The following is a 7,468-nucleotide window of genomic DNA, read 5'->3' as shown; positions in this document are numbered from 1 at the left end:
TAGTTTCATAAAAACTGCTTTACTTTTTTTTTTTTCTCATTAATAAAGAGAGAACCCCAAATACTTTATTCAGCGAATTAATACCTTGTTTTTATCCTTTGGTGGTAACAGTGATGGTGAGAAGAAATCTACTTTTTTTCATATTTTATAATATGAACAGCAAACATTTTTTTCTGAAAGGTTTAAAAATAGTTATTAATTTAGGTTCAGTTTTAGTAAAAGTAGTAAACAAAAACAAAACTAAGAAAATGTAAAGTAACATTTCCTTTTCTTTTTTAAAAATTTTAATTTATTTATTTTAATTGGAGGGTTGTTACTTTACACTCCCTTTTCAAATAAATAATAGTTACTAAAAAAAAATAATAGTTACTAAAATTGGAGTGTAATCATCCAAAATTTTATGGGCATATGTATTTTTCTTTAAAATATTAAATCTTATTGTAAAGAGCAAGCTTTTTAAATTCTGAAGTCTGTCACTATTGGAATTTGAAATATAGAATGTTCCCTAAATTTATAAGATGAAAATGACATCAAGAAAATCAATTAGGAATTTAATCAGAGACTAAATATATGGTATTAATGAGTTTAGAATCTATAAGAACTCTGTTATGCTTCAAGGTGTCAAAAAAAAAAAGATTCACCTTTTAGTGGGGATCTTTGGTCTTGATGTAATCTGTAGTGAAACAGAATGTATATCTAGAAAAGATGGGATATATAGAGAAGATGGGCATTATGCCCATGTGTCTGGCTTTGCAGGTTTGAGCTGAATACTTTGAAGGTGGCATGAAGGAAAGCGTTTATTGGTAAGAGTATCACTGAAGAAGGTACTGGGGCAATGCATTAACATATTTATTCTGTTTGATTTTATTTAGAGGGTATCTTCACTAAATTCTATTCAATTTAAACAATCCGATGCGTTCCTCTTATTACTATTGGAATTCCTTAGTACCGGAGTTCTGAAGAACACTTTGTTCACACACAACATTTTTATGAAAGCCTAAATTAGTTTTTATCATTTCTTAGATTCTACCAATTAAGGAAATTGTACAACTTCATGAAAGATGAGGATTATATCTTTTCCCATTAAAGATATATTTTATAGAGAAAAGAGGAAATGAACACAATTAAGCCTGTTTCATGCCTGTAAATCCTTTTTCTGTAATAGCATAAATTGCCAAATTTGTTTTTGTTTTCATGATTGTTAAATCTGATGCTTATTATAGTCATATCATCAGAATGAATTCATGGTAATATAATTTATTAATTCTTAAGTGCTTTGTGAGAAAAACTCCCCTATTAGATAAGAATGGGTCTAACATGAGACAAAATCATTTTTAAAATTCCAATTCTATATGATTCTTACACAGTTGTGATTAAATATCTCGTGACAACTTTACAGATAAAACACTAGGATGGTGACTGACTGAAATGAATTTAATGTCCACTCGGCATTTATCTTCTAATTGTTTAATAGCTCACCAGCAGTGTTCTTTGCATATAGCATAATTTTTGGAAAGCAGTACAGAACTCAATATAGATAAGCCACTGAAATTTTTTCTTAGCTAAAATGCTTCTGAAATGTTTGGAAACTGAGAAAATATTGTAAGAGAATCAGCATAAAATTAGAAAGTATTAGTAAATAACAAAGGCAACAAGTTAATGGTGAAATTAGAAAATTGCTTAGATAAAGTGAATTTACTAAAATATGAAATTAACCATTTTCCATTTTAATGTTTGAAAGTCAGGATAGTTTACTTGCTTTCTTTTAATATATGTGCTGCCTTGAAAGTCAGGATAGTTTACTTGCTTTCTTTTAATATATGGAAGGAAAAGCTGGACTTTGTCATTAACATATTTGTACCATTTTTAAGATTAACGGAGTTTCAGTTTTCAAGAGGTTATCAATTACTGAGATCTGTAAAGACTTCAGATGGGCATGGTTTTCTTGACTTTTTTTTAAGGTTATGGAATGTACAGTCACTTCTGAACTTCTGTCTTGAGTACTTACTGAGTACCCTGTAGTTGTCAACTCAGGACAGATTTTATATCCCCAAACCTTTTCCTTGAATAAAATAGACCTGAGTCCTCAGGTTAGACAATTGGTTCTTGTGATCTTGAAAGATGGTTGGAAGAAGAGGATTTCTTAAGGAAAGGCTTGGGCCAGGAAAATTTCTTGTGCTTTCACAGTTTTTAAGCTTGTAGATAAGATATATAAGACCTATTTGTGAATATATAATTAATAGAATATGAAAGAGTGAATTCTTAGGTAGGTTGATAAGAAGTCTGGGGTCCCTGAGGAGGAGAAAGGGGTCTGGGGCTCTTGAGGAGCAGACAGGGGTATGGCGTTCTCAAGGAGGAGAAAAGGACAAGCTTTTTTTCTACATTGCTTTGTCTTAGTCGGTGTAACAGTGTATCTTGCTTGAGGACATGTTTCTCCTTCTTAACAGGAACCTTCTGACTAATCCTGTCATCTTAAAATGTATGTTGTGGGAGTGGGTCTGGCAAGACTTTTACAACCTTGAGACAAAAAAAGCAGAGACATTACTTTGCCAACAAAGGTCCATCTAGTCAATGCTGTGGTTTTTCCAGTAGTCATGTATATATGTGAGTTGGACTATAAAGAAAATTGAGCGCCGAAGAATTGATGCTTTTGAACTGTGGTGTTGGAGAAGGCTCTTGAGAATCCCTTGGACTGCAAGGAGATCCAACCAGTCAGTCCTAAGGGAAATCAGTCCTGAATACTCATTGGAAGGACTGATGTTGATCCTGAAACTCCAATACTTTGGCCACCTGATGCGAAGAGCTGACTCATTTGGACAGACCCTAACGGTGGGAAAGATTGAAGGCAGGAGGAGAAGGGGATGACAGAGGATGAGATGGTTGGATGGCATCACTAACTCAATGAACATGAGTTTGAGTAAACTCTGGAGTTGGTGATGGACAGGGAGGGCTGGTGTGCTGCAGTCCATGGGGTCACAAAGAGTTGGACATGACTGAGAAACTGAACTGAACTGTAATAATCAATTGAAAAAGTATATAGCTCCCTTGCTAAGACTAGAGGGTAGGGCACTCTTCATCCCCCTTCTGATGTCTAGGTCAGAAGCTTTCTCTGTCTCTTTCTATACTTCAATAAAACTCTGCTACACAAAAGCTCTTGAGTGATTAAGCCTGTTCCCTGGTCCCGAAGCTAAATCTTCTTCAGAGATCATGAATTCGATATTGTTCACCGTAAGTTATCAAATACGTCATTTACTAGAAACCTTATAGATCAATTTCGTTCTACAAATAACTCCTTGAAGTAAATATTTTGTAGATGAGCAGATGCTCAGAGCGATTAAATGCATTCTTTATGATTTCACAGCTAGAAAGTAACAGAATTGGGATCAAATCCAGATTGAACTGAGGCCAAGGTCCATGTGTATTTCCATGCTACCTGTACTTGTGAAGTAAGGAGGTATGCAAATTGGATTAGAAAATGCCCAGGATGCATACTATCACAATAAAATAGGCTTCCTCTTTGGAGGCTAGATTGACTGTGAATATGTGTGTACCACCAAAGATACTGTTAAATCAAAGCATGGGTTTATATTTCTGTGGAAAAAAGATCCTTAGAAACCAACACATCTGTCAACCAGGCTATGGTTTATGAGTTGATGCCCATTCCGTTCTGAGGCAGAGACGGATACCATAATTTGACAGTCTGACATCTAGATTGTGTTTCATTCTAAAAAAGGTGTCCTAGTTTGTCTAATTTGCCTAATATTTCCTAACTTGTTTCTGTAAAGTGATTTTAGACTTGACAGATAATACAGACACCCATGCTTTGCAAATGTCACTGTGAAAGCTTTTCTTTAGACTTTTTATTCACCGAAGGTTTATTATTCTAATCTTGCAGTTGCACATTAGAAAATCCTCTAAAGAGATAGATAGAACTGTTTAGACATAGTCAATCTATTTTTTAAAAAATGCTAGATACCAAGATGGTTTCAAAAAATAAGTTGACTCAGGGGTTCATTTTTGGGTAGTGGCACAGTCAGCTGTGAGCTCTGCCACATGACCAAGAGCACAGTTCTCGTTGATGCCAGTTCTGCCTTGAAACTCAAGCTTCTGCTTGGAGATGAGCCTGAGTATGGATCAGATAGCCATTCAGTTCAATTCAATTTGTTTTTCACTCTGCAGGTCTTAACCTAATCTCATTCTCCATTGGAAGGGGACTCTGGTATGGGCACTTTTGTAACTTCACTGAAGTATCTGGCAGGAGAAATTTTCATCCCTAGACAGAGGAAGAAGGTCAAGAGGATCATGGTCACTTAGTTCAGAAGAGATATATTACACGCTTGCTTTCATGGGGAATAGATTCCATCACTCAGTGTATAGCAAGACAAGTGGGTGAGCATCACCTCTGCCCTCTCTTATGTATATAGGGCTTCCCTTGTGGCTCAGCTGGTAAAGAATCCACCTGCAATGCAGGAGACCTGGGTTCAATCCCTGGGTTGGGAAAATGCCCTGGAGAAGCAAAAGGCTACCCACTCCAGTATTCTGGCCTGGAGAACTCCATGGACTATATAGTCCATGGGGTCACAAAGAGTCAGACATGACTGAGTGACTGAGCACACACAAGAATTTAGACTTTATGTGTCTTCTTTATTAAAGGGTGATTTTTAAGTGACACACTCAAATTCTCCATAGGCATTGACTAACTTAGAACCCTCCTGCCCAAAATGCTTGCAGTTTTAGTTTTATTCCAAAAAATCAAAACTTTAAAACCAAAAGAATACTGTGAATGCTCCAGAATTTTTAGGGGCATTTTCTTATATATCATACATGGCTAGTGCTTCCCACTCATAAAAAGTAAATTTGTTGTTGCAGATAAGAAATATCAGCCATTGTCTAAATTTCCTCTTTTAACATACTTTAAAGGGGATAATTTTTTAGTTAGTTCCTGGATAGTTTGAATTACTGATATTCAGAAAACTCTACATGGTTCTTGAGCAGATAGTACACACCTGTGTACTATACACCTGTGTATGGACTGGTTCTTGCCTTTCCTTGCAATGTGGGAGACATGGGTATGGGCTGCCAGACTCCATTAGGAGAGGAGTACAACTGACCTCAATTCTCCTCTTTCCTGTTCTTCACTCTACTCCTTACAACTCACCTATGTGCTCATAAGTTATAGAATGGGAAAAATGTTTATATTAGAAGATACATATATTAATTTAGTTATGATGCTTAAATAATTTTAATGCTCTGGGGTTGGATGCAGTAGTTCACTTCTCTTTTGCATTTCATGTTCCTGCAGGGTTGTTAGGGGGTCTGAGTCCCACAATATTGCTTGGTGACCTAGGCTTCAGCACTTCTGGGTGCCCACCTAGAACCTTCAGCCTGCCTAGTTTCTTAGTCTCCATTCTAGGGAAGGAGAGTGTTGTAGAATCTCCTGTGAGTTTTCATTGCCTTGAGCTGGAAGCAGCACATGTCAATGTTACTGCCACTTCACTGGAAAGAAATAGTTGCATGACTTCATCTAATTGCAAGAAGACCAGGAAATGCAGGGGATAAAGGGGACAATGGAATATTTGTCTGCTGTGAAATTCTATTTCCAAGCCTCAAAATATAATAATATTTTTAAAGACGTGGATGAGAGAATGCAGATGGTTTGAGATAGGTAGGAACTGGAGCATTAGCATTTTGTAAGTTTAATGTTAAGACAGGTGTTGCTATTATAAGATGTTATTATAATATTTGGAAATTTTGTTAGAGGATTAATTTGTGAACTTTGACTCAGATGGTAGAGACTGTCTGCAATATGGAAGACCCAGGTTCAATTCCCGGGCTGGGAAGATCCCCTGGGGAAGGAAATGGCAACCTACTCCAGTGTTCTTGCATGGAATAATCCCATGGACAGGGAAGGCTGACAGGCTACAAACTGTGGGGTTGCAAAGAGTCGGGCATGACTGAGTGACTAACACTTTCACTTACAGGTTTAAATCCCTAGAAGTGGAGCTGATAGAAACATTATGGCAAAGATGCTCCATATTTTATAAAATAAATTCCTGTTTTTCTTAGGGTGAGAGCCTACAGATACTTTATTTTGATTTCCATTGAAATGAGTCTTAAGATTTCATCACTACTCACATTCATCTTATCTATTTAAATTTAAATCACCCCATGTTAACTATCAATATATAATTTTATCTACACAGGCCCTTGTCATTACTACTGTAATTTCATTAATTCTTCAGATTATGAAATAATGAACATGGACCATTTACCTTGTAAAAATTTCTATTCAGCGTTATGTCACAAGTTCAAGAAACCTTTAAGCCTCAAGAAAATGAAAGCCCAGAGGTATCAAGTGCCTTGTCTGATGTTTAATTATTTTCTGCTTTGTAACAACACTCGTCTAATAGTTAATGGGTGGAATTGTCAGGCACAAATGTAACAAGGAATAGTTGTGACCCTTAAGGATTTCAATTTATGGCAGTGGCTCCTGAACTTTCCTCTCTGTATTAATCCCCGGGACTTCTTGTTAGAAACACAGTTTCACAGGTTTCTGCAGTGATTTGGGTTTAGTAGGTCTGGGGGATCTACATTTGGACAAGCATGTTCTTCATGACTATGGTGCAGGTGACCTACAGACATTTGGCCAACTACTAGCTCACATAACAGATCGTACACGTCCGTCCTAGTCTCTCCCTTCTCTCCTCTCCCTGTTCTGCTCTACTGAGTGGGAAAAACTGAGAAGAACTTACTACATTGAAATGTTTACTTCTGTATCAGGGCTCTGTGCACAGTGGCGTCGGACTCTGTGTGACCCCATGGACTGTAGCCTGCCAGGCTACTCTGTCCATGGAAGTTTCCAGGCAAGAGTACTTCAGTGGGTTGTCATTTCCTCCTCCAGGCAGAGCTCTTAGTTGCAAACAGGAAACATTACTCTACTCTGGCTGTTTGAAGCAGAAAAAGGATTTATTACTGGGAATGAGACAATTTGAGTACCTCTGGAAAGGCTGGAGAACTAAGCATAGAGATAAACTACCAGGAAAGATGCCTAAAATCTACCTCAGAGCAGTTCCAGAGGATAAACCATTGTTGCATGTCTGGGCAGTGATGCTGTGGCTTATCCAGACGATGCTTCCAACTCTGAGCACTGAATACTACCACCAGAAGCTCCACACCAGCTCCCCTAGCCATGTCCAGAAACTGCTTGGAGCTGCCACCACTTTTACTAGGAAGGATATATGTGGTGTTTGCTTTACTGGGCTGATTCAAAGAGGAGCTCATCTCATCTGATTGACAGAGCTTGGTTACAGCCTGCATCTGGCACCAAGACAGGCTGGAGAAGAAATACCTAGCTTTTGTGGTGGGAGGTGCCCCCTGTCTTGCACCAAGAGTTATGAGGTGATGGTGCTCCAAGGTACTATGTTGTCTGAAAGAACAATACCACATTTATTACAGTTGAATTTGGGAA

The sequence above is a fragment of the Cervus canadensis genome, chromosome 5, assembly GCF_019320065.1.
Source record: "Cervus canadensis isolate Bull #8, Minnesota chromosome 5, ASM1932006v1, whole genome shotgun sequence".
Taxonomy (NCBI): Eukaryota; Metazoa; Chordata; class Mammalia; order Artiodactyla; family Cervidae; genus Cervus; species Cervus canadensis.
The sequence above is the reverse complement of the archived record's forward strand: the minus strand, read 5'-3'. Positions refer to the sequence as shown.